General features: G+C 51.5%; 1 protein-coding gene across 2 annotated transcripts in view; it reads right to left on the bottom strand.

Moving 5' to 3' along the window:
• The window catches only part of LOC105482858 (SH3 domain binding kinase 1), a 67076-nt gene that overhangs the window by 29418 nt on the left and 11410 nt on the right, over positions 1-26248 (bottom strand). The window contains exon 1 of one of the 2 annotated variants that reach the window (XM_011743230.3): positions 3318-4044. The exons of the other annotated variant lie outside the window; for it this stretch is intronic. The gene's annotated coding sequence lies outside the window, so the exon portion shown is untranslated. Of the gene's footprint in view, positions 1-3317; positions 4045-26248 lie in introns of those variants that run through there. 2 annotated transcript variants of the gene reach the window in all.

Raw genomic sequence — 26248 nt, 5'->3', positions numbered from 1 at the left:
GTGCAGAACACATACAGACGAAGGTTGCCCACTGAACAGATTTTTTGGGCTGGGCGTGGTGGCTCATGCCTGTAATCCCAGCATTTTGTGAGGCTGAGGCAAGTGGATCACCTGAGGTCAGGTGTTCAAGACCAGCCTGGCCAACAGGGTGAAACCTCGTCTCTACCAAAAATACAAAAATTAGTTGGGTGTGGCCGGGTGCAGTGGCTTATGCCTGTAATCTCAGCACTCTGGGAGGCTGAGGCAAGTGGATCACAAAGTCAGGAGATCAAGACCAACCTGGCCAAGATGGTGAAACCCCATCTCTACTAAAAATACAAAAAATTAGCCAGGCATGGTGGCAGGTGCCTGTAATCCCAGCTACTCGGGAGGCTGAGGCAGAGAATTGCTTGAACCCAGGAGGTGGAGGTTGCAGTGAGCCGAGATAGCGCCATGACGCTCCAGCCTGGGCGACAAAGCGAGACTCTGTCTCAAAAAAAAAAAAAAAAAAAAAAAATTAATTGGGTGTGATGGCTGGGTCTTTAATCTCAGCTACTTAGAAGACTGAGTCAGGAGAATTGCTTGAACCCGGGGGACTGGAGGTTGCAGGGAGCTAAGATCTCACCATTGCACTCCAGTATGGGCGACAAGAGCGAAACTCTGTCTCACAAAAAAAAAAAAAAGATTTTTCTGGGCCTGCAAACCCAGATGCCAGCTTCAGGGTCCAGGAGGTGGCCTAAGGGAGTGAATGGGCTGCCTGTGGGTGGACTGGAAGGCATGGGCCCTGTCTAAAGAAGGTGGTCATTCTCCCGCTGTGGCCTGGGTTTGCCACATCATCTGATTTTTCAAGAAGATCCAAAAATCAGCTTTTGAATGTGAAATTGCCTCCCTTCGACTTTTTTTTTTTTTTTAGCACTCACAACAAAGGCAAACATGTAAAATACACTGGCCCAACAAAAATCGTCTATAGGCTGTATTTTACAGCACGTGCCCGACCATACGCTGGGCTCTGAATTAGACAATGCTGATGCAGTGTGGACCAGACAAACCTGGTTCCCGTCTCCTGGAGCCGAGTCTAGATGTGGAGAAAAACTCTCACTGCACATGTAGACACACGCCACTACCTCCAAGCCACCAAGCCACCAACCAATCAAATTCAGCTCTCTACTACATGCCAGCTCAGGTCAGCTCAAAAAGGGAGGTGGAGGCAGAAAACTGCTCCGGAGCCATCCTAGAGTGGGGCTTTTCAGGTCGGGGGAAGAGCACGTGACGGAGGGAGAGAATCAGAGGACACGGAGGAGATGGGCTAGGAGAGGTGGTTTAGGGCCAGGCTGCAGGAGCTATCACTGTCTGGACTCAGGGACTTGATTTTGGACTCCATGGGGAGCCACTGCAGGTTAGTGAGGAGGGGAGGTCTTGCTCCTTGTCCTCCTCTGGCCTCCTCATGATTTGCCCTGGTCACAGTGACTCAAATTTCTGCTCTTCAGCCTCCGGTTCCACTGCCTTGCCTGTGGGGTATGTGACAAAGCCCTGGGCTTCTGACAACCCCCACTGGGGGGAAATGAACTCCTTCAGCAATGGGTAGAGCAAACCTGGATGCTTCTCCTGCCCAATTCCATCTCCAACCGCCCTTCAAGCTGCAGAGAGGTTCCCTCTCTGTCATTTTCTCTGGGAAGTGCCACATGCTTGCCCAAGGTCACCCAGTCTTCAGGGCGCCTGGTTCCCCCACAGCCTGTGCTGAAGGTGGCTGCCTCAACTGTCCGGAAATCGGCAGGAGGGGCTGCCAGAGGTCTGCCCGCATCAAGCGCCCCCCACCCTCTTCTCTTGCTGGTCACACCCTCACCCTTGGGTCAGTGCCAGCAGCAGTTGGGGGTGGGGGCACTTCATGCTGGGAAGGTGGGAGATGAGGACTCAGCCACCCAGGCTCAGGGCTCCCAAGGCTGTAGCAGGACAGGGATCAGGTGATTCAGGTGTGGGGTCAAGAATCTGTCAGCTGGACCTGGCCAGGTCCACCTCAACAGGCCCAATGGGAGGTACCCAGGGGTCTGATGATCACGAGACATCAAGAAAGGAGATAGGAATGAAGTGGGGAAAAGGACCCCGACTCTAGTGCATGGTCCATCACAGACACTGGTGAAAGGTTTGTTGAATGAATAAGTGAAGGAACTATTGGCAGGGCTAGCCGTACCCTGGATCCCGCCTTCCCAAGCCTCAGTTTGTGCACCTATCAAACGGGTCCAGCATCACTGCTTGCCTGCAGAAGGCTCAGAGAGAAGAGACTGGGGAAACTCCTAGCAGCCCAGAGTGTGTTCCTTCCATGCAGTCCAGCTCCTTCTCAGGATCTCTGATTCAGGATTTCAGGGTACAATGTTCCCTAGGGCCTCTCAGCTTCCCCATATGCGGTAGAACCTGGGGTTCAGGACCTCACTGAGGGCCAGGCTGGGGTACCGCCGTGTATATCACCTGGAAAGCCACAGGGAGACTCTGGAATCGGCCCTTGGTTGTCTGGGATACACTGAGCCAGCCAATCCTTGGTTTAACCTGGGTGTTCTCCAGGTTAGGAGGGGAAGGGAAGGACTTGGGTTGCTGTCCCTGGGACAAATGGAAACAGAACGGTGCCCTGACCTGAAATGGCTTATTCATCTAGGCTACCTCTCCTCCCCAGAAACTAGCGCCTCGCTTTGGGGGATACAAACTCCTTCTCTGTCCCACAGGGAGTACAAAGTATGGTCTAGGTGAAGACCCCCAGTGTGGCCTGGGTCGGGCAGCCAAGTCACAGGGAAGATGCGACTCCCATCCCAGGGAAGATGCGACTCCCATCCATCCTCTCAAACACACCCCTTCCCTGCGCTCTCACAGACAAAGACACACATCCGAAGCCCAGCCATCACCTAGGGCCACATAAGGCAGCGCCCCTCACCTGTGGGCTCCCCCAAATTTTCCCCTCCCGGAGGGGACTTCACTAGAAGCTCAGCTTGGCTGTGGGGGAGGGGTATACACACTTCAGGGACCTGGGGTCCAACCTCCAGGCTCGCAGCTTTTGGGGGGACTCTCTGCCCTCTTCCCCTCTCTTCATGGTACAACGGGCTCCACCACCACTCCCCCGTGGGGCCGGGGAACTGCGCCCGAGCCTCAAGACTAGGGAGTGGGGTGGGGGAAGGGAGAGGAGGAGGGGGCGGCTCCTCCAAGCGAGACACAAAGAGACGTCCTTCAGCCTCGGCTCCATGGCGACGCTGGGGAAGGGGGAGCGCGCAACCCGATACTTCCTTCCCCACCTGCAGGGCTATGGGGACCTCGGTGACCACTCACCTGCCGCCCCTCACCTGGGCCCGGCTTACCTGGGCTGGGGCCGCGGGGACGCCGCGGCAGGGGGCCTGGGCGCCGTCGCGGTCTTCGTCTGCCCGGCCCCGGGGGCTCAGGGCGCCACGACCATGGACTGGGGTGCAAGCGGTGCCGCCAGGGGCTCAGTCGCCCCAGTACTGAAGCTTTGGGGGGTCCCCGAGGCTTCTTGCTGGTGTGGGTGTCTCTTGCTGTCCCCGGCTGCCTAGATTTGGGATTTCTGTGTACCGGAGTTGGGGGGGATTGGGATCCCCTGATCTAGGGGCGTTCTGAGCTGGGTCTTCTTGTCTTGAGGTGTGGAGTTGTAATGACCGGATCTTGGGAGGGGGTTCCCGGCCTGGGGGGCACTGCGTTCTAGGTCTTGGGGGGCCCAGACTGAGGAGGGGGAGTTCTTGCGGTGCTATAGGGGGCTCGCTGTCTTCTAAATACCGAGGAAGTCTCCGCTTTCCCCGCAGGGGAGTCGCTCCGTGTCGGATCCAGGAGGGCCCCCCTCTTCCCCGAGGCTCGCCGGATCCTGAATGTGGAGGGGGGCTCCCCGCGCTCCTCGGCTGCGGGGGCTTTACTGGGTCCCGGCCACCGGCGGGCGCTGGGAGGAAGCCCCTCAGCCGCTGGGGGGCTCGGTCGCCACCGCTACGAGCAGCCCGGCCCTGCGCTCCCGGCCCCCGGCCTGACCCGGGCTCCGGCTGCGGCTCCGGCTCGCGCTCCGCCTGGTGCTCGGGCCCCGGCCCCGGCGCCCGCCCGGGCTGCGCTCCATCGCGGCATCGCGGCTCCGCCCTCCAGCCCGCGCGCACCTGCCCGCCCGGCCCGCGGCTCCGCCCTCCGGCTCGCGCGCCGCCGCCCGCCCCTTTGTCCGCCCCGCTCGGCGCGCGCCCTCGCGCCACCGCGCTCACCAGCCGCGCGCCCGCCCTCCCGCCGCGCGTCGCGGGGCGCAGATTCTCCCCGCGCGGCCCCACCACCCGCTTCCGGCCGCGCTGGGTCCTAGCGCCGGTGGCTCCCGAGCTGGCTCGCACCCCCCCAACCCTCCCCCTGCCGTTTCTAGGTCAGAGCCCACGAGGGGGCGAGAACGAGGTTACAGAGGGCTCAGGGGAGTCTGAGAGGGTCACCTGGTCCAGCTTCCTGGCACTTGCGGGACCAGACTGCCCCAGACTGTCCCAGTCTGTGATTGTGGGGCGGAGCCTGTGTCTGTTTGAAGGAGGGAAAACAAATCCAAGTTCTGTATTCGGATATGCATTCATTCATCCATGCGTTCGCCTGTTCCTCCGCCTGCCTGCCTGCCTGCGCTTCCAACCATCCGTCCGTCCGTCAGTCCATCCATCCATCCATCCATCCATCCATCCATCCATCCATGCATCCTATTTCCAGCGAGACCTCAGAGAACTCACAGCCTTCTTAGGGAATAGGTCATAAACTTGGGCCTGGGTGGATGCCCTGTCCAACTGAGGTCGCCTTTGCGATCCCTGCTGCAAATAGGCAGTGACTAGCCCAGGAGTGCAGCTGGGAGGAACTGCTCGCCAGACAGAAGGGAAGAAAGGAGATTCTAGGCAGAGGTAGCAGCAGGTGTAAGGGATGTTGCATTGTCTGTTTGATAACCGGAAGTTGGTGGCCTGGATGAAGTGGGTGGTTGAGGACAGAGATGAGATAGGGACAGCTCGTCCTTCCAGGCCCTGTTCTTTCTCCTCCCTGCAGCTCACTCTTTCCCTAGTGAGAAAGCCCCCAAGGACGCCTTCCCTATTTCTTCTAAGTTTTTGATCAGGCTGTTTTCTCAAGCCAGCGTAATCCTCCCAACCACTCCGACTGTTTCCAGAGCTTTCGGAGCCAGGGATTGCAAACTGAAGTACCTACAGGCGCAGACATGAGCGACTGGGGTCGCGTGTAAAGTGATAGAGAGGGTGGAGAAGAGGGGAGCTGGAGACATCGTGGGCTGTGCGTGGCTGGATGATATTCAAAGAGAAGCAGGAAATCCAGAAATCTTCCAACTTTTAAATGTTTGAAACGAATTCCCAAAATTCAGAAATATTGAATGGGCCAAATGAAACACACTTTGCAGACAAATCTGGCCCCCAGGCCATAGGTTGGCAACCTCTACCATTGAGAATATTGTTTCAGTTCTTAACTGGTCTGCCTCCTGTCTCTGTCTAGATTGTCTTTTTTCTTTTCTTTTCTTCTCCCTTCTTCTTCTTCTTCCTCCTCCTCCTCCTCCTCCTCCTCCTCCTTCTCCCCCCCCCCTCCTTTTTTTGATGGAGTTTGGCTCTGCTGCCCAGCCTGGAGTGCAATGACATGATCTTGGCTCACCGCAACCTCTGCCTCCAGGGTTCAAGTGAATCTCCTGGCTCAGCCTCCTGAGTAGCTGGGATTACAGGCGTGTGCCACTATGCCCGGCTAATTTTTGTATTTTTACTAGAGACGAGGTTTCACCATGTTGGCCAGGCTGGTCTCAAACTCCTGACCTCAAGTGATCCACCCGCCTCGGCCTCCCAAAGTGATTACAGGCATGAGCCAATGTGCCTGGCGATTGTCTTTTTTCTAGAATCCAAATCCTTTGGGGTTATCAGCTCCGTAAAATACATATGGGCCGGGTTGCTGTCTTACATAAAACTACCAAGGACTTCCTGTGTACCATCAGTGTAAAGCCTAACCTTATGTTGGCATTCAAAGCCCTTAACATTTAGAGCCTGGTCTCCATTCACCTACAGAGGACCTCTCTTCTCCATTCAGCCTTGACCTCAGCTACACTATTCTAGGACATCTGCCTCTGTCTTTTTGTTTTGTTTTGTTTTTGTTTTTGAGACAGGGTCTCACTTTGTCACCAAGGTTGTAGTGCAGTGGTGCGATCATGGCTCACTACAGCCTCGACCTCCTGGGATCAAGCGATCCTCCTGCCTCAGCCCCCTAAGTAACTAGGACTACTGGTGTGCACCACCATGCTCTGCTAATTTTTGTATTTTTTGTAGAGATGGGGTTTTACCATGTTGCCCAGGCTGGTCTTGAACTCCTGAGCTTAAGCCTTCCACCCACCTCAGACTCCCAAAGTGCTGGGATTGCAGGTGTGAGCCACCGCGCCCAGCCCTGACATCAGCTTTTTTTTTTTTTTTTGTCCTGAGATGGAGTTTCACTCTTATTGCCCAGGCTGGAGTGCAATGGCAATGGCACAATCTTGGCTCACTGCAGCCTCCGCCTCCCAGGTTCAAGTAATTCTCCTGCCTCAGCCTCCCAAGTAGCTCGGATTACAGGTGTGTACCACCACGCCTGGCTAATTTTCGTATTTTTGGTAGAGACAGGGTTTTGTCGTTGTTGGCCAGACTTCAGGTGAACTCCCGACTTCAGGTGATCCGCCCACCTCAGCCTCCCAAAGTGCTGGGATTACAGGTGTGAGCCACTGTGCCTGGCCTGACATCTGCTTTTCATACCTGTACACCTTTGTCTACTCGGTTTCCTTTGTCTGGAATACATTTCCCTTCTTCCTTGTTTTCCAAACAAGTTCTCTTCTAAGAACTCTGTGTCTTCACTTGGACTCTCCCACACTCCTTATCCTGCCAATGTAAAAGAGTTTCAGATTTCATCCTAACTTTGTTCTAATCCTCTGCAAGGCCTTAGTGCCGTAAATAAACTAATAGCAGGATTTCAGTTATTGGGTGTGCAGAAGAGGGGGCTGGAGAGGGAGAAAGCAGGAAGAAAACATCTTCCTGTGTCTAAAAGCTGAGTCTCAGAATGTAAGCCTTTAGAGAGTGCTTTCCTCTTTTTACAGAGGAGGAAACAGACCTAGAGAGGGGAGAAGTCAAATCAAGCCTCGCAGTGCCCCTAGCCACAGTTATCAAGGGCTGCCCAGTTCAAGGCCACCTTCTGCAGAAACCTTCCCCGATTCCTCATCTGGGGCTTTGATTACCCATAGTGCAGTTAGTAAAGGCTTGCTGGCATGCACTGTGGGTAATCAAGTCCTCTTCCCAACTCCCTCTCAGTTCTACAGGGTGGGAAGTCCTGGTCCCCAAAGGGAGTGCACTCTAGCCAGGGGACACAGCATGGGTCCCGTTAAATTTAAGCTATGGCCAGGGCCAGGAAACTTTTGGACTCCATGTGTTCTGGGACCAGCAGAGGAGAAGAGAAGGCACCATCATGGCTGCACTAACTGACCCTGGTCAGCAGAGGGGGCAGGGCTGCTTTTTACAGTGGGAGGACAAGGAGGAATATATGGGAATCCAGTGATTCATGGGTTACAATAACCAATAATTTAGTTCCCTCAGGACTGAAGAGTCGGGTCACATCATCAGGTAACCCACCAAGGCCTACCAAGGCGACAGTGGAGAGTGTGGATAATTTAGAATGGATAGTGAAGGAAGAAAGAACAAGCGCTGGTTATGGCTCTCAATAACTGCAGTAAGGAGGCGGGGGCTCTAGCATGTTCCACTAATCTCCCTCTTCAACGTTTTCCCATAGAAAGAGAGGCTCACAGGATCCATGGTAGAGCTGAGCAGTGCGAGGGATGGAATGTGACGGCCCTGAATATGTGCCACTCAGACCTCTGACTTCAGGAAAAGTCATTGACCAAGGGCAGCAGCTGTGAAATCCATCTGTGGTTCACACAGGAGGGCTCTGGTTTGCTTCCCACGAGCCAATCCCAGCCAAAGAACTAAGGCACGTCTGTTCATGGAGACACAGGACTCCTTGAATGGGCAGCTTTGGATCAAGGACTCCCCCTTGACTTTGTAGAAACTTTCTCACTGCACTGCAGTTGAAGAGTCTTCCTATCCCGTCGTCTTTCCTTCTGTCTCTCTCTTCCACGTGTTAGATCTAGTACAGTCTGATGATCTTCCCAGCCTCCTCTTCCTTCCTCCTTGGTCCCTCCCAAGGGTTTTCCTCAATAAATTGTTTGCACATCTGGCCCACCTTGCCTGCTTCTCAGAGGATGGAACCAACACAATACATCTGAAGAGAGGAACAGAAGTGGTGACTTTGGGAGGCCAAGGTGGGCAGATCACCTGAGTTCAGGAGTTCAAGACCAGCCTGGGCCAACATGGTGAAACCCCATCTCTACTAAAAATACAAAAATTAACTGGGCATGGTAGTGCACACCTGTAGTCCCTGCTACTTGGGAAGCTGAGGCACAACAATCACTTGAACTGGAGAGGAAGAGGTTGCAATGAGCCAAGATTGCACCATTGCATTCCAGTCTGAGCAATGGAGTGAAACTCTCTCTCTCAAAACGAAACAAACAAACAAAAACAAAAAAAGAAGTAGCAGCCTGCAATGGTGCAGTCCTTTGTCCCTGACACCTAGGGATAAGCCACTCTTGCTAGTTCAAAAGTGCCAGCTCTCCAGAGAGGGTCTTGATGGGTATAATTTGGATAGCAAAACACAAAGAAAAAACTTAGCCATGATTTTATTTTCCTTCTTTCTTTCTTTTTTTTTTTTTTTTTTTTTTTTTTTTGAGATGGAGTCTTGCTCTGTCACCCAGGCTGGAGTGCAATGCCACAATCTCGGCTCACTGCAGCCTCCAACTCCCAGGTTCAAGCAATTATCTTGTGTCAGTCTCCCACGTAGCTGGGATTACAGGTTGTTTTTTGTTTGTTTGTTTGTTTTTTGTATTTTTAGTAGAGACGGGATTTCACTATGTTGGTCAGGCTGGTCTCAAACTCCTGACCTTGGGTGATCTGCCTGCCTCGGCTTACCAAAATGCTGGAATGACAGGCATGAGCCACCTAGTCTGGTCTCTTTTCTTTTATTTTTTAAATTTAATTAATTAATTTATTTTATTTTATTTATTTATTTTTTGAGATGGAGTCTCGCTCTTCTCCCCCAGGCTGGAGTGCAATAGTGCGATGTCAGCTCACTGCAACCTCCATCTCCCGGCTCCAAGCAATTCTCCTACCTCAGTCTCCCGAGTAGCTGGGACTACAGGCGCCCGCCACCATACCCAGCTACTTTTTGTATTTTTAGTAGCGACAGGGTTGCACCATGTTGGCCATCCTGACCTCAGGTGATCCACCTGCCTCGGCCTCCCAAAGTGCTGGGATTACAGGTGTGAGCCACTGTGTCCAGCCGGCCATAATGATAGACTCCCTGCTTTGGGAAACTGATGGCATTTGGGGATTTCCCCAGCATGTCCTGTGATGCTCTTGATTCCTTGTGTCTCCAGTCATGACAGAGAGAAGGCATTCCTGGCTTGTTGGTCTGCATTTATGATTTGTTGTTGTTGTTGAGATGGAGTCTCACCTTGTTGCCCCGGCTGGAGTACAGTGGTGCGATCTTGGCAACCTCCATCTCCTAGGTTCAAGTGATTCTTCTGCCTCAGCCTCCTGAGTAGCTGGGATTAAAGGTGCGTGCCACCATGCCCGGCTAATTTTCATATTTTTAGTAGAGACAGGGTTTCACCATGTTGGCCAGGCTGGTCTTGAACTCCTGACCTCAGGTGATGTGATCCACCCGTCTTGGCCTCCCAAAGTGCTGGGATTACAGGCGTGAGCCACTGTGCCTGGCCTGTGATTTTTTTTTTTTTGAGAAGGGGTCTTGCTATATTGCCCAGGTTGGTTTTGAACTCCTGGGTTCGAGATCCTTCCAGCTCAGCACCCTGAGTAGCTGGGACTACAGGTATGAGCCACTGTGCCAGGCACAATGGTCTTTTGTAGAGGAGAACCTCCTCCCTGGGGCCACTGGAAGACACAGACCAAGTTATTGCTGATAGGAAAACCAAGAGGTCCGCCAGAACCCAAGACGGATCGGATGGAAGATGGCACAGGTGCCTGGGATGTGAGGCACTGGAAGGGGTGATGGATCCTGGAATATCTCCATCCCTTTTTGGAGTGTACATTCTGCCGTGAGAAACAGTGCCCCCAGCACAAGTGCTGATGAGCTCTCCATTGCCATGCCGAAATACAATTCTGTGGCCATGGCCAGCGGGGAGCCACTGATGAGGGGAAACACAGTGTGGTGGTGCCCAGGGAAAGAACCTGCTTCGCTGTGACATCGTGGAGCTGCTGAGCCGATTGAACTTGGAGCCTCTTGGAGTTGGGAATTCTGACTTTTTTTGCAGCTGAAAGTGTGCCAGCCCCATATGAGAAGAATAGCTGCAGGTCCACGTGCGGCGGCTTGTGCCAACACTTTGGGAGGCTGAGACAGGAGGATCTGCTTGAGCCCAGGAGTTCGATACCAGCCTGGGCAACATAGTGGGATCCTGTTTCCACAAAAAATAAAAGTAATGAGAAGAATAACCCTAAAATCATGAGAGTGGTTGCCCCTTGGGATGGCACCTAGGAAACAGGACTGGTAGGGGGAGTATAACAGGAATTCATCTTTATTAGTCTTTTTTTTTTTTTTTTTGAGACAGAGTCTCATGCTGTCACCCAGGCTGGAGTGCAGTGGTGTAATCTCGGCTCACTGCAATCTCCGCCTCCCGGGTTCAAGTGATTCCCCTGCCTCAGCCTCCCAAGTAGCTGGGTTCACAGGTGCACACCACCATGCCTGACTAATTTTTGTGTTTTTAGTAGAGATGAGGTTTCACCATGCTGGCCAGGCTGGTCTTGAACTCCTGACTTCATGATCCGCCCGCCTTGGCCTCCCAAACCAAAGTGCTGGGATTATGGGCGTGAGCCACCCAGCCCAGCCCTATCTTTTTTATTTTATTTTATTTATTTTTTTGTTTTTTTTTTTTGTTTGTTTTTTTTGAGACAGAGTCTTGCTCTGTCGCCCGGGCTGGAGTGCAGTGGCCGGATCTCAGCTCACTGCAAGCTCCGCCTCCTGGGTTCACGCCATTCTCCTGCCTCAGCCTCCCGAGTAGCTGGGACTACAGGTGCCCGCCACCTCGCCCAGCTAGTTTTTTGTATTTTTTAGTAGAGACAGGGTTTCACCGTGTTAGCCAGGATGGTCTCGATCTCCTGACCTCGTGATCTGCCCGTCTCGGCTTCCCAAAGTGCTGGGATTACAGGCTTGAGCCACCGCGCCCGGCCCTTTTTTAAAGTTAAAAATATCTGATGCAGGATCCAGGTGCTGTGGCTCACACCTGTAATCCCAGCACTTTGGGAGGCTGAGGAGGGAGAATCACTTGAGACCAGGAATGCCAGATCAGCCTGGGCAACATGGTAAGACCTCTGTCTCTACAAAAAATAGCCAGATGTGGTGGCACACCCCTGTAGTTCCAGCTACTCGGTAGGCTGAGGCAGGAGGATTGCTGGAGCCCACAAAGTCAAGGCTGCAGTGAGCTGTGATCGTGGTACTGCACTCCAGCCTGGGTGACAGAGTGAGACCCCATCTCTGAAAAGAAGCACTCTGACACAAATGTGATAGAATATTGACACTGTTTCTATTATAGCTGTAGGTATACACAGTTTAGTTTACAGTTTTGTGTAAATTCTTTCACTTTTTCCAAAATAATTAAAAACTATTCCGTGGAAGTGTTTTAAAATGGGATCTTAAAAAGAAGGAGGAGGAGAAAAAGAAGGAAAAAGAAAGAACTTTTTCACTATGTGATTCTGTTTTCTTGAACTTCTGACCTTAAGTGATCCTCCCGCCTTGGCCTCCTAAAGTGCTGGGATTACAGGCATGAGCCACTGCGTCTGGCCTGATTATCTGTGTTTTCTAAAGCCTGGTCTGAGAACGACCGGAAATGCCCTCCTCTCTCACACTCTGAGAAGCACTAGGATTAGGTAGCAAGTTTGGCTCCCTGGCCCCTGCCACCCTGAGCTCCTGCTCATGATGGCTCTGGGTGCTGGGCTCCTTAGGACTGGGACGAGGCCATTGCCCCTGGAAGCGATGCAGCAAGGATCTAATGGGGCCTGACCCCACCCAGACCCATGGGGGTGTGTGCTGGGGGAACAGGGGGCATCCCCTGGAATTCCCAGAATGGAGACAGGATTCTCAGAGCTGGCTCCGCCCCAGCTCCTTCACAGGCACAGGTCAACAAAGCCAGCCCCAGGAATCGCAGACATTTGGCAGGAAACAAGCGCCGTCTGGAACACATCCCTAGGGGGCTGGCTTTAATGATGTCCTAGTTTGGGTTTCCCAGAAACAGACCCTGAGACAAGGATTCTAGAGCAAGCAGTTTGTTTGGTAGGTGATCCCAGGTAGCGGAGTGGTGGGTCGGGAGGGGGTGAGACAGGAAGACAGCGACAAGCGTTGTGTTACCAACTCAGTCACCACTGTGGGCAGCAGGAGGTGAACCCCAGTGAGGAACTCAAAAAGGCAGCATACAACACACTGCTCAGGGTTACCGCATCCAAAGGCAAAGGAGCTGGGGTATTGACACTCTGCCTGTCAGTCATTCGGGAGAGCTGCTGGGGCAGTGGGGAGGAGGGGAGGCAGCACTCTGGATGCTGGCAGAGCAGGCGGGGGCCAGAGAAGGCCCTGGGAAAAAGAGATGAGGACGCTGGCAGGTTGGAGTGGGGAAGGGGTGGGGAAATTACGTGTCTGTCACCAATTTCTAGCACTTAGAACAGTGACCGGCTGGATCTGGCATGATGCCCACATATTCCTCTGTTATATAGGCTCTGTCTTCTACCTGTTAACAGAACCCCAGTTTCCTCTGGGAACCCACATTCCCTGATACATCCTTCCCTACCCATTAAGGGTTCTGATGGTGGGGTTCACCTGTTCGACTCTAGGGGTGGACTTGTGACCCAGCCTCCATTGATCAGTGTGTAACAACCCATGGCCTTAGCAGTTGTTTCTGAGATTGGTCTGTTCCCTGAGCCAGGCTAGTAGGATAGAAGTTGTCTTTCTATGGCGCTGAAAGGCAGTAGGATGTAAGCCTGGAGTTGCTGCAAGCAGGGAGAACCCCTCAGAGGAGAAGGCCAACACAGCAGACAGCAGAGCCAAAAGAGGTAAAGAGAGAATCCTTGTCATCGTTTGATCCCCTTGATCCAGCCATGCCTGAAACCTTGAACTTTTCAATTACATGACCCAGTCAAGTCCTTTTTGTGCTTAAGTCAGTTGGACTTCGGTCTCTGTCACTTACAATCCCCTAGAAATAAAGTGTTTAAAAATGTGGGAGTATGGCCAGGTACGGTGGCTCATACCCAGCACTTTGGAAGGCCAAGGCGGGCAGATCACAAGGTCAAGAAATCAAGACCATCCTGGCCAACATGGTGAAACCCCATCTCTACTAAAAATACAAAAATTAGCCAGGTGTGGTGGCGCACACCTGTTATCTTAGCTACTCGGGAGACTGAGGCAGGAGAATCGCTTGAACCCAGGAGGCAGAGATTGCAGTGAGCCGAGATTGCGCCACTGTGCTCCAGCCTGGCGACAGAGTGAGACGCCGTCTCTCAACAAACAAACAAATAAATAAACAAATAAATAAAAATGTGAGAGTAATTAAACACCATCTCTTCTGTCCCACACAGTCACTATATTTCCTCAGCATCCCAGGGTATGCCGGGGATTCTCAGAGGAAGCTCAGCCTTCCCCTGAGCAGGGATTTGGGTCCTTGGAGTTTAGCCCTTGCCCTCTAAGAATGGTTATTCCTGGAGCCATGTGAAGAGCTGGGTGGGTTCATAGCTGCCTGGGCTGCCATATGGGCCCCCTTTCCCTCCAAGCTCCAGGAACCTCTGGTCCAAGGCACTTCATTCATTCATTCATTCATTCATTCATTCATTCATTCATTCACACTTGTTCCCAGGCCCCCAAAATGTGAAGGCTCTGGGATAAAAGGGCCTTGTTTATCGGGGTTGTTATACACTGATCAATGGGGTCTGGGATAAAAGGGCTGGCTAAAAAGCACAGTCTGTGCCCTCAGGAGCTCCCAGACTAGTAAGAGAGACACGGCACTAATCATGCCAACAAATGTAAAATTCCTACTGAGACCGGGTACAAAAGAGACACAAAGGTCGGGGGCTTCCGGGAGGAAGGCATGACCGCGCTGAGATCTGAGGGGTGACTGGGAGCTGAGTGAGCTGAGAGCCAGCTGGTGCTCAGGCTCCTTCTCCCCTTCCCCTCAGTGCGAGTGCCCACTCATCTCTCCCCAGAGCCCACCCAGCAGCTCAGACACCTCTTCCCCCTTTCCGTTGCTGAGATCTTGCACTCTTCAACTCTGGTAAGTCCTGCCTGATGTCTAACCTGCATCCAGCCTGCTGCCTGCACAGCACACTTTCCTTGCTTGGGTCTCAGGGGAGGTGTAGGTCACCTTCACTAAGCCCCTCCCTGCAAATGCTTTTTGGGTCACCTCCCATCTCAGGGATGAGTCTAGATTTTGATTAGGCATCCGGAATATGCCAGGTACTTTCACAGGGCGAGGATCTTCCCCCAGATGGGGAAACTGAGGTACAGAGGGCATAGGTAATGAACCAACAAGGTCAGTTTCTTCCATCCCCGGAGGAGGAAGAGGATACCGAGGCCTGAGTCCTCCCAGCCCACTTTTTACCTCTTTAACCTCTCCTAGGCCATGGCTTTTTCCAGCCCGATCCATTTGTGGCACCCCCCCCAGAGCCTGCCTGGGATCCCCACCTGGCTGTTCCCTCCCCTTCTCCAGCTTTTCGCCCTCAGGGGGCCTCTGTTCATGCCCACCCACTTATTTAACAAGCACAGATTTGTGCCAGGCTGAGTTCTAAGCCTTTTACACAAATGAGCTCATTTAAACCTCGCCACCACCCCAAGGGTGTGGATGCCATCATCATCTATCAGGCACACAAAGAGGCTGAGGCATTTGCTGAAGTGCACACCCTAGCTGGGACTTGAACCCATGCAGGCTCCTGAGTCCAGGCCCTAACCACCCTGCTACCCAGCCTGTCCGTCAGCCACCAGCCTCACCTCCTCCTCCCACCCGATTCCATTTTATTCTGATTCCATCCCTCTCTCCATTCACTTCCCGTCCCCATTTCCATCCTGCCTCTGGGTTGCTGCCTGGGAGGGGCACTGTCCTGGTGTCCCGGGACTCAGGGAGGGACACAGGGTGAAGGCCTGGGTGCTAGAGGGGCCCAGTTCACACCTGGCTCCATTCCCAGGCTGAGGCAGGCTTGGCTGAGCCAAGAGCAGAGGAGGCAGGCTGGGGTGGAGCAGGAGGGGGCTGGGAGGAGCTGGGTCTGCAAGCCCTAATTAAGTCAGTTAATTAGGAGGGGAGGAGAAGTCTTGTGGGAGTTAATGAGCTCGGCTAATTAAGTGGATCCAGGAGGATGGCTCAAATCCTAGTGGCTGGGGAGAGACAGAGGCTCAGCCAGGATGGAGGGAGGGGAATGAGATGCTAGGTGCCTTCCTGCTGTTACCAAGGTCTCTCTGAGGACACCACCAAGGTCTGAGGTCACCAAGGTTGCCACTGGGTCTGAGGCCACTGAGATCACTACCAAGACCTGTAGCTACCCACAGAGTCTGGTTTGAACTTGTTGTCTGGAGCCAGGCATGGCGGCTCATGCCTGTAATCCCAGCACTTTGGGAGGCTGAGGCAGGTGGATTACCTGAGGTCAGGAGTTCGAGACCAGCCTGGCCAGCATGGCAAAACCCCATCTCTACCAAAAATACAAAAATTAGTTGGGTGTGGTGGCATGCACTTGTAATCCCAGTTACTCAGGAGGCTGAACCAGGAGAATTGCTTGAATCCGGGAGGCGGAGGTTGCAGTGAACCGAGATCGCGCCACTGCACTCCAGCCTGGGTAACAGAGTGAGACTCTGTCTCAGAAATAAAATAAAATAAAATAAAATAAATGAAGTTACTGTCAGGGTCTCACGGTAGGGCCATAGAGGATATCCACACCTGGGCCTGAAGTCACCACTGAGGCCCCATCCCTTGTCAGCCATCCTTAGGGGGTTAAAGCTGGATCCCCTTTGAACATTTCAAGGGGTGGGGGTAGAAATTGAGTCCTGGGCTGGGCGTGGTGGCTCACATCTGTAATTCCAGCATTTTGAGGCCAAGGCAGGAAGACTGCCTGAGGACAGGAGTTCAAGACCAGGATGGGCAACATAGTGAGATCCCATCTCTGAAAAAAACATATATATATATATATATTTTTTTTTTTTTTTCCAAATTAGGGAGGCATGGTGACCAGGTTGAGCCAGGAGTTTGAGGTTTCAGTGAGCTATGTTTGTGCCACTGTACTCCAGCCTGGGCAATAGAGCAAGACCCTGCTCAAAATAAATAAATAAATAAACAAAACTAGCAATTGAGCCCCTGACCGTGGCTCCTTCAGAGGAACCATGGCAATCTCCGGCAGGTCAGGAACCATCGCTGCTGCCCACACGTCCCCCCACGCTTCAGTTTGCAGACATCCTCACCCACTGTCCCTGCTGGAAGCCAGGCGCCTCCCCGTGCACAGTGGGACAACTGAGGTCCGGGGAGGTTGTCATCCGGGGAGGGGCTCATCCCCAGCCTGCTGCCCTCAGTGCCGACCCTGGACTCAAGATCCTGGGGAGGGCAGGGGAATGTGGTCCCCAGGCCTGGCACCAGTCACCTTGAAGGCCACCAGCTGTCCCTGGGGCCCCTGGGCTTTGTCTTGCTTGCCTGTTTCTCTCTAATCATAGGATCCTAAATAACCACAGCTCCCATGATGGAGCACTGACGATTTTCGAGGTGTAAGTACTTGACCCTGTGCCCGCGACAGAATGCAGGACCCAGAGAAATTTAAACGTGGGGCCTCTTATTTCCTAAAGTGGAAACAAAGCTTCTTCCTTTCTCCCTTAGTCTTCTCCCAGCCTGTAATGGTGGATTTTTTTGTTTGTTTGTTTTTTTGGTTCTTTAGAGACCAAGTCTTGTTCTGTTGTCCAGGCTGGAGTGCAGTGGTGCAATCATACCTCACTGCAGCCTCCAACTTTGGGGCTCAAGTGATCCTCCCACCTCAGACTCCCAAAGTGCTGGGACCACAGGCATGAGCCATCACGACCAGCTGTGTGATGGTGTTATTTCCTTTCCTTTTTTTTTTTTTTTTTCAGAGTCTCGCTCTGTCACCCAGCAAGCTGGAGTGCAATGGTGCCATCTCGGGGCACTGCAACCTCTGCCTCTTGTGTTCAAGTGATTCTCCTGCCTCATCCTCCCGCATAGCTGGGATTACAGGTGTGCACCACCACACCCGGTAGAGACTGGGTTTCACCATGTTGGTCAGGCTAGTCTTGAACTCCTTCCTGACCTCAAGTGATCCACCTGCCTTGGCCTCCCAAAGTGCTGAGATTACAGGTGTGAGCCACCATGCCCGACCCTTTTTTCCTTTCTAATGTCATGCTCCCTTGGGCAGTTGGTGGGGCAGTGCAGGGAGGTTGGTGGGGCAAGTGCAGACTCACAGGTGCCTGGGGCCACGTGGCGGCACACCTGACACCGATCCTGCCCTCACCCAGGCCCCTGGCTGGGGACAAACAGCAGCAGCGGTGACTGTTGTCCGGGGGGAGTAGTTAGCTGAGAACCTGCCTACGGGAGGCGGTCAGAGTGTGATCATGCCTGGTGCGAGGCAGAGGCTCCAAGGCCTGGGCACATGCTCCACGGGCCCATCAGACTCTGCTTACAAATTCAAACATGAAATTATTTAGAATTTCAAACTGGGGCTGAGATCGCGCCATTGAACTCTAGCCTGGGTGATGGAGTGAGACTCTGTCTCAAAATAAATAAATAAAATAAAATAGAATAGAATAAAATAAAATAATAATTAAAAATTTCTCGGGCGTGGTGGCACCTGCCTGAAGTCCCAGCTACTCAGAAGGCTGAGGCAGGAGGATGGCTTGAGCCCGGGATGCTGAGGATGCAGTGAGCTAGGATCAGGACACTGCACTCCAGCCTGGGCGACAGAGCAAGATCCTGCCTCTAAACAAAAGCAGGGTGGGCGAGGTGGGGTAGGTGGCTGCCTCCTCTCTTTCCTTGTCCTAGAGGTCGCCTACCTCCCCCTGCTGTCCCCTACCCCAAAGTCGATCTGTCTCTCCTGGGACCGGATCTGGCCTGGGGAGGGCTGGGCGGAGGGGCTGTGGGAGAAGCGAGAGAGACGGAGGCCATGGCGAAGCCTCCCCTTCTCGCAGGGCCATTCGTTCCCCACTGGACGCTGCTCTGCCTACGTGGCCCCGTGCATCCTCCCACCACCTTAGAAGGTCGGACCTATAGCTGTGCCCATTTTATGACTGACCAAACAGGGTCACAGAGCTTTTGTGTAACCTGGCCGAGGCCACAGGGCCCGGACGTAGCGGACCTGGGGCCAAGCCCAGGGGTCTATGGCTAAACGGAGACTTTGGCAGCGGAATCCGCCACCTGCCGGCCCTTCTGCATAAGTGAGCACAGCGCGCCCTCTAGTGGTCATTCCGCCGCAGCGCAGGACGATCCGAGGGACCGCGGCGCGCGCTCTGTCTCTGTTTCTGTTCTGTCCGGTTCTCGAGGGGAAGACCACGACGTTTCCATCTTATGCTCGCCCACAACCCAGGACATGAATCCCCTCCCTAGCTGGTCCTCTCGAGGTCCTCTGTCTGTGCCAGCCGCAGATTACCTTTTTAAATTTGTATTTTGGAGAAAGGGTCTCACTGTCGCCCAGGCTGGAGTGCAGTGGTGTGATCATGGCTCACTGCAGCTTCCACCTCCTGGGCTCATGCAATCCTCTCGCCTCAGGACTACAGACGAGCACTGCCATGCCCGGCTAATTTAATTTTTTGTAGAGATGGGGGTCTCACTGTATTGCCCAGGCTGGTCTCAAACTCCTGGTCTCAAGTGATCTTCCCTCCTGGGCCTCCCAAAGCACTGGGATTACAGGCGTGAGCCACCGTTTCCCGCATTAGGGTGCCTTCTTGTTACTCCCCTGTTGTCTTTTTTTTTTTTTTCCTCTGTCTCTATGTTTATACCGTGGTTCTCAAACTCTGGGGAGCTTTCAAAAGTCCCCACGGAGCCACACCCCAGAGCACATGAATCCGTTTCCTCTCTCACCATCTTTAGATTCGTGGGGTAAAAACGTCAGAGAACAGACGACCTCTCAGCAGCCTCCAGCAGCCTCTCAGCTCCCTGACCTCCTCCCGTCCCCTTCGACCCTCTCCTCTGCAAGCCCCTTGGCCACCGCTCCCAGGCCCACACCCCAGCCCGCGTAATGACCCCACACCTCACCTCCTCTGAGTTCTCTATTTCCGGCACTCCCCCCTCTGCTCCGTCCCTCCCTTCTCTTCATCACTTGCCCTGGTATCTGCAGGCATCAACTTCAATCCACCGGCCAGGCGCGGTGGCTCAAGCCTGTAATCCCAGCACCTTGGGAGGCCGAGACGGGCGGATCACGAGGTCAGGAAATCGAGACCATCCTGGCTAATATGGTGAAACCCCGTCTCTACTAAAAATACAAAAAATTAGCCAGGCTTGGTGGCGGGCGCCTGTAGTCCCAGCTACTCGGGAGGCTGAGGCAGGAGAATCACCTGAACGCAGGAGGCGGAGGTTGCAGTGAGCCGAGATCACACCACTGCACTCCAGCCTGGGCAACAGAGCAAGACTCCGTCTCTAAATAATAAATAAATAAAAAAAATAAAAACTTCAATCCACCACCAGCAGCACTTTCTCACTACCCAGCAACCCCCTTCTGCCATCACCACGATGGCCTTCTGGAAAACATGCCCACTCCCATGCCCATCTGTCCTGCTATAGGACCAGCCTGGCACAGCGCTAGCCAGGCATCTGCTCTCTGCCTGCACCAAGCAAGCCAACACTGCTCGGGAGGGTCACCCCACAGCTGCCAGTGTCCCTTCTCATTCAGGGGCACAGGTCTCGGAGAGGCACTCAGCACGGTGCCCCCAACCTCTGCCTTCACTATGCCTCCCAGTTGCTTGTTCCTGCCCTTTCTGAGCAGCTTCTGAAACTGTAATTCGCCTGTGAGTCTCCTAGGGGTCTTGGTGAGGCCCAAGATTCCGCACATCCACCCCGCCAGCCCCCAGGGGTGCTGACGTCGCTGTCTGTGGAGCCCACTCTGTAGCAAGGTCTGGGATGACTTCCCACCTCCTCCTGTCTCCTCAAACAAACCGTGGCTCCCACTTCGCTGAGAAAACAGATGGATCAGAAACACTTCCACTGCCTCCACCATCAAACCACAACTCCTCCTCCAGCCTCCCTTCTCCTGCACTTCTTCCATCCGCTTCAGTGGCAGAGGGCCCTTCCCCATGAGGGGCTGCAGGGACCCTGTTTCTTCAGAGGTTCCCTTCTTCCGCACTCCATCCTCCTCATTCTTTCTGCTTTCTTTCTTTTTCTTTCTTTCTTTCTCTTTCTTTCTTTCTTTCTTTCTTTCTTTCTTTCTTTCTTTCTTTCTTTCTTTCTTTCTTTCCTTCCTTCCTTCCTTTCTCTCTCTTTCTTTCTTTCTTTTCTTTCTTTCTTTCTTTCTTTCTTTCTTTCTTTCTTTCTTTCTTTCTTTCTTTCTTTCCCTTTCTTTCTTTCTCTTTCTTTCTTTCTTTCTTTCTTTCTTTCTTTCTTTCTTTCTTTCTTTCTTTCTTTCTCTTTCTTTCTTTCTTTCCTTCTTTCTTTTCTTTCTTTCTCTTTCTCTCTCTCTCTCTCTCTCTCTCACTCTCTCTCTCTCTTTCTTTCTTTTCTTGAGACAGGGTCTTCCTCTGTCACCCAGGCCGGAGCTCTGGAGTGCAGTGGTGCAATCATAGCTCACTGCAGCCTCAAACTCCTAGGCTTCAGTGATCCTCCCACCTCAGCCTCCTGAGTAGCTGTTACTACAGGCATGCACCATGGTTGGCTAATTTTCTTATTTTTTTTGTAGACTCAGGGTTTCATCATGTTGCCAAGGCTGGTCTTGAACTCCTGGGCTCAAGCGATCCACCTGCCTTGGCCTCCCAAAGTGCTGGAATTACAGACATGAGCCACTGCACCGGGACTCCCTCATTCTTTTTCCATGACTTTCTCGTGGGCACCGAGGCTCTGGCGTCTCCTCCTGACCCACGTCTTGAGCCATTTCTGGGCCCCCCGAACAAAGCTTCTTGATGGAACTGGCTTCCTTCTCTCTGCTCTGCAACTTCCGAGTCTCTTTCATTTGTTATTATTTCTGCTTTTCTTATATATATATAGAAAATATACTTTTAATTTTTATTCAAGTTAGATATGTCCATTGTTTAGAATCAACATGCAGGGGCAGCCTCACCCCCATTTCTCACTTATTTTTTAAGAGATGGGGTCTCACTCTGTCACCCAGGCTGGTGTGCATTGGTGTGATCACGGCTCACTGTAGCAATCCTCCCGCCTCAGCCTCCTGTGTGTAGCTGGGACCACAGGCACAAGCCCCCATGACTGGCTAATATGTAATTTTTTGTAGAGATGGGGGAGGGTCTCACTATATTGCCCAGGCTGATTTCGAACTTCAGTCCTCAAGAGATCCTCCTGCCTTGGCCTCCCAAAGTGCTGGGGTTACAACGTGAGCCACCACACCCAGCCCCTTTTCCCACTTCATAAGGACAACCATCTCAACTCTTTTAGCTCGTGATTAGTCATTTTTACCTCCGCATTTCCTACATAACATGTTTACATTGCTTCTTTTCCAGTTTTAGGCATTCCTTACCAACCTCCCACTTTGGGAGAAGAGGATTTAGCTCCTTATGTCCATCCACTCCCTCTCCCACCCACTCCCACATCCTATCCCCCCTCACATCACAGTTGCATCATAACATTGGTAAGACTGGAAATGTTTACATATTGTGGAAATGTTATTTACAGCTCTGTGTGGAACACTATAATTCCTTTCTCTTTTCTTCCTTTTTTTTTTTTTTTTTAATAATAGGCTTTGTATTTTAGAGTAGTTTTAGGCTTACAGAACAATTGAGCAGAACGTGTTTCTTTTTATTTTTTGAGACGGAGTCTCGCTCTGTCACCCAGGCTGGAGTGCAGTGGCTCGATCTCGGCTCACTGCAACCTCCGCCTCCTGGGTTCAAGAGATTCTCCTGCCTTAGCCTCCCGAGTAGCTGGGATTACAGGTGCCCGCCACCATGCCTGGCTAATTTTTTTTTTTATTTTTAGTAGAGACAGAGTTTCACCATGTTGGCCAGGCTGGTCTTGGACTCCAGACCTCAGGTGCTCCGCCTGCCTTGGCCTCCCAAAGTGCTGGGATTACCTGTGTGAGCCACTGCACCTGGCCTGAGCAGAATGTGTTTGAATGGACCAAGAGACTTTCAGTTTTGTAGTATACTTCCTCTCCTCCCAACAAATTTCTCCTACCATTAACATCTTGTATCAGTGTGGTGCACTTGTTAAAACTGATAAACCAAGATTGATACATAGTTACTAACTAAAGTTCACATGTTACATCTTCGGGGCTCACTCTTTGTATTGTAGAGTTCCATGGGTTTTGACAAATATGTTACAGGTCCACCCTCCTAGTATCATACAGAATAGTTTCACTGCCCTAAAAATCCACCACGCTCTACCTCTTCATCCCTCCCTCTCTCCCGCCAGTTCCCTGGCAACCGCTGATCTTTGTACTCTTTAGTTTTGTTTTTTCCGGAATGTCATATCACTGGAGTCAGAGAGTACTTTTCAGACTGACTTCTTTCACGTAGCGATACACGTTTAAGGTTCCTCTATGTCTTTTGGGTGGCTTGATGGCTCATTTTATCACCGAATATTCCACTGTACGGATGTACCTATGGAAGGACATTGCCGTTGTGGTTTCTTGCAAGTTTTTGCAATTATGAATAAAGCTGCTATAAATATTCATGTGCAGATATGACACCAAAAACACAGGCAGCAAAAACAAGAATAGACAAGTGGGGCTGGGCACAGGGACTCTCGCCTGGAATCCCAGCACTGTGGGAGGCTGAGGCGGGTGGACTGCTTGAGATCAGGAGTTCAAGACCAGCCTGGGCAACATGGCAAAACCCCATCTCTACAGAAAAATGAAACAGACAAGTGGGACTACATCAAACTAAAAAGCTTCTGCTTAGCAAAAGAAACAGTCCACACAGTGAAAAGATAATCTATGGCCGGGCGTGGTGGCTCATGCCTGTAATCCCAGCACTTTGGGAGGCTGAGGCAGGCAGATCACCTGAGGTCAGGAGTTTGAGACCAGCCTGGCCAACATGGTGAAACCCTGTCTCTTCTAAAAATACAAAAATTAGCTGGGCATGGGGGTGCACGCCTGTAATCCCAGCTACCTGGGAGCCTGGGGCAGGAGAATTGCTTGAACTCAGGAGGTGGAAATTGCAGTGAGCTGAGACCGCGCCATTGCACTCCAGCCTGGTCAATAAGAAAGAAACTCTGTCTCAAAAGAAAAAATAAAAATCTGAAAGACAGGCCAGGTGTGGTGGCTCACACCTTTAATCCAGCACTTTGGGAGTCCAAAATGGAGGGACTGCTTGAGGTCATGAGTTCGAGACCAGCCTGGGCAACATAATGAGACCCTGTCTCTAAAAAAAGAAAAAAAATTCTCAAAATGGTATTAGCACTCCTGTGTTCTTTACAACAATATTCACAATAGCTAAATGTAGAAATAACTCAAATGGGTTCAATGGATGAAAAAAAATGTGACCTATACATGCAACAGACTACTACTATTAAGCCTTAAAATTATGCGATGACAGGCCAGGCACGGTGGCTCACGCCAGTAATCCCAGCACTTTGGGAGGCGAAGGTGGGTGGATCACCAGGTCAGGAGTTCGAGACCAGCCTGGCCAATATGGTGAAACCCCCATCTCTACTAAAAATACAAAATTATCCAGGCATGGCGGTGCATGCCTGTAGTCACAGCTACTCAGGAGGCTGAGGCAGAAGAATCACTTGAACCTGGGAGGAGAAGGTTGCAGTAAGCCAAGATCGCACCACTGCACTCCAGCCTGGGTGACAGAGCGAGACTCTGTCTTGAAAGAAAAAAAGAAAGAAAGAAAAAAAAAAAAATGCGACGACGTAAATGAAACTCAAGGACATTATACAAAGCAAAATAAGCCACAGAAGGACACATATCTCATAATTCCACTTATATGGGATATCTAAAGAAGTCTAATTCCTAGATTTTGGTTCTATAGTTGTCAGAGTTGCAGAAGAAAATGGGGAATAGCTCATCAATAGACATAAAGATTCAATAAAGCAAGATGAATAAGCTCTAAAGAGCTGCTGCGTAACTCTGTACTTATAGTTAACAATACTGCATTGTGACTGGGCACGGCGGCTCACGCCTGGAATCCCAGCACTTTGGGAGGCTGAGGCTGGAGGACCACTTGAGCCCAGGAGTTCAAGACCAGCCTGGACAACATAGCAAAACTCTGTCCCTACAAATAATTTTAAAAATTAGCTGGACATGGTGGCATGTATCTGTAGTCCCAGCTACTCTGGAGGCTGAGGATGGAGGATTGCTTGAGACCAGGAGATGGAGGCTGCAGTGAGCTGTGATTGTATCACTGTACTCCAGGCTGGGCAACAGAGTAAGACCATGTCTCAAATAAAACAACCATGTATTGTACATTTAAAAATGTGCTAGGAGGACAAATCTCATATTAAGTGTCCTTACCACAGTAAAACGAAACTAGCAAATATTCATGTGCAGGATTTTCTGTGGGCATAAATTTTCAACTTATTTGGGTAAATACCAAGGAACACTTGATATTTTCTGCCATTCTATGGCTTCTCTTCACATTCTCTTGGCAGTGTCTTTTGCAGGGCAGAAATTTTCATTTCAAATTTCTTTCCCTTTTCTGCTCAAAAGTTTTGGTTTTCCTGGGTTTGACAACATTTTTGGAGAGGGAAGTACTTGTTTACCTACATGTTTATATATCGTTCAACCCATATTCTCCCCTACTTGTGTAAATGTCTCCAAAATTCAAAGACATTAGGTATTCTATCAATTTCATCTTCTTGAAGCAATCTCTTCTCTTATTTCAGTGTGAACTGCGAGATTCCCTTCTCCTCTCTCTTATGTTCAATTCCTATTTCCTGGAGTCCAGATGTTACTCTTTTTTTTTTTGAGATGGAGTCTCACTCTGTCTCCCAGTCTGGAGTGCAGTGGCATGATCTTGGCTCACTGCAACCTCCGCCTCCCAGACTCAAGTGATTCTCCTGTCTCAGCCTCCTGAGTAGCTGGGATTATAGGTGCGTGCTACCATGCCTAGCTAATTTTTGTATTTTTAGTAGAAATGGGGTTTCACCATGCTGGCCAGGCTGGTCTCAGACTCCTGACCTCAGGTGATCCGCTTGCCTTCGCCTCCCAAAGTGCTAAGATTACAGGTGTGAGCCACTACGCCCTGCTCAAGTCTTACTCTTTATTTTCTTGTTTACTGTTTCTTGTTTTACTTGGTTTACTCCCTTACCTTAGTGGAGTACATCCTTCAGTAGCTTTCTCAAGAAAGGGTGCATAGGAGGTAAAATTTTTGAGTTCTTGCCAATCTGAAAATATTGTTTTTTCTACTCTCACTTTATTAGTAGTTTGGCTAAGTATTGAATTCTATGCTGAGGCTGGGCACAGTGGCTCATGCCTGTAATTCCAGCACTTTGGGAGGCCAAAATGGAAGGATCACTTGAGCCAGGAGTTCAAGACCAGCCTGGGCAACATGGCAAAACCCTGTTTCTACAAAAATTAAAAAATTAGCCGGATGTGGTGGCACTGCCTGTGGTCCCAGGTACCCAGGAGGCTGAGATAGGAGGATCACTTGGGCTCAGGAGGTTGAGATTGCAGTGAGACATGATAGTGCCACTGCACTGTAGCCTGGGTGACAGAGCAAAACCCTGTCTTTAATAATAGTAGCAAAAAAAAAAATAATAATTTTAGGCTGAAAATAATTTTCTTTTCTACTTTTGAAAACATAGTTCCAGCAGGGCGCAGTGGCTCATGCCTGTAATCCCAGCACTTTGGGAGGCCGAGGTGGGTGGATCACGAGGTCAAGAGATGGAAACTATCCTGGCCAATATGGTGAAATCTCATCTCTACTAAAAATACAAAAATTGTCTGGGTGTGGGGGCATGCGCCTGTAGTCCCAGCTACTTGGGAGGCTGAGGCAGGAGAATCGCTTGAACCCAGGAGGCGGAGGTTGCAGTGAGCTGAGATCATGCCGCTGCACTCCAGCCTGGTGACAGAGCAAGACTCCGTCTCAAAAAAAACAAAACAAAACAGAA

The sequence above is a fragment of the Macaca nemestrina genome, chromosome 18 (genome assembly GCF_043159975.1).
Source record: "Macaca nemestrina isolate mMacNem1 chromosome 18, mMacNem.hap1, whole genome shotgun sequence".
Taxonomy (NCBI): domain Eukaryota; kingdom Metazoa; phylum Chordata; class Mammalia; order Primates; family Cercopithecidae; genus Macaca; species Macaca nemestrina.
Note: the sequence above shows the minus strand (reverse complement) of the source record. Positions and strands in the feature narration are given on the sequence as shown.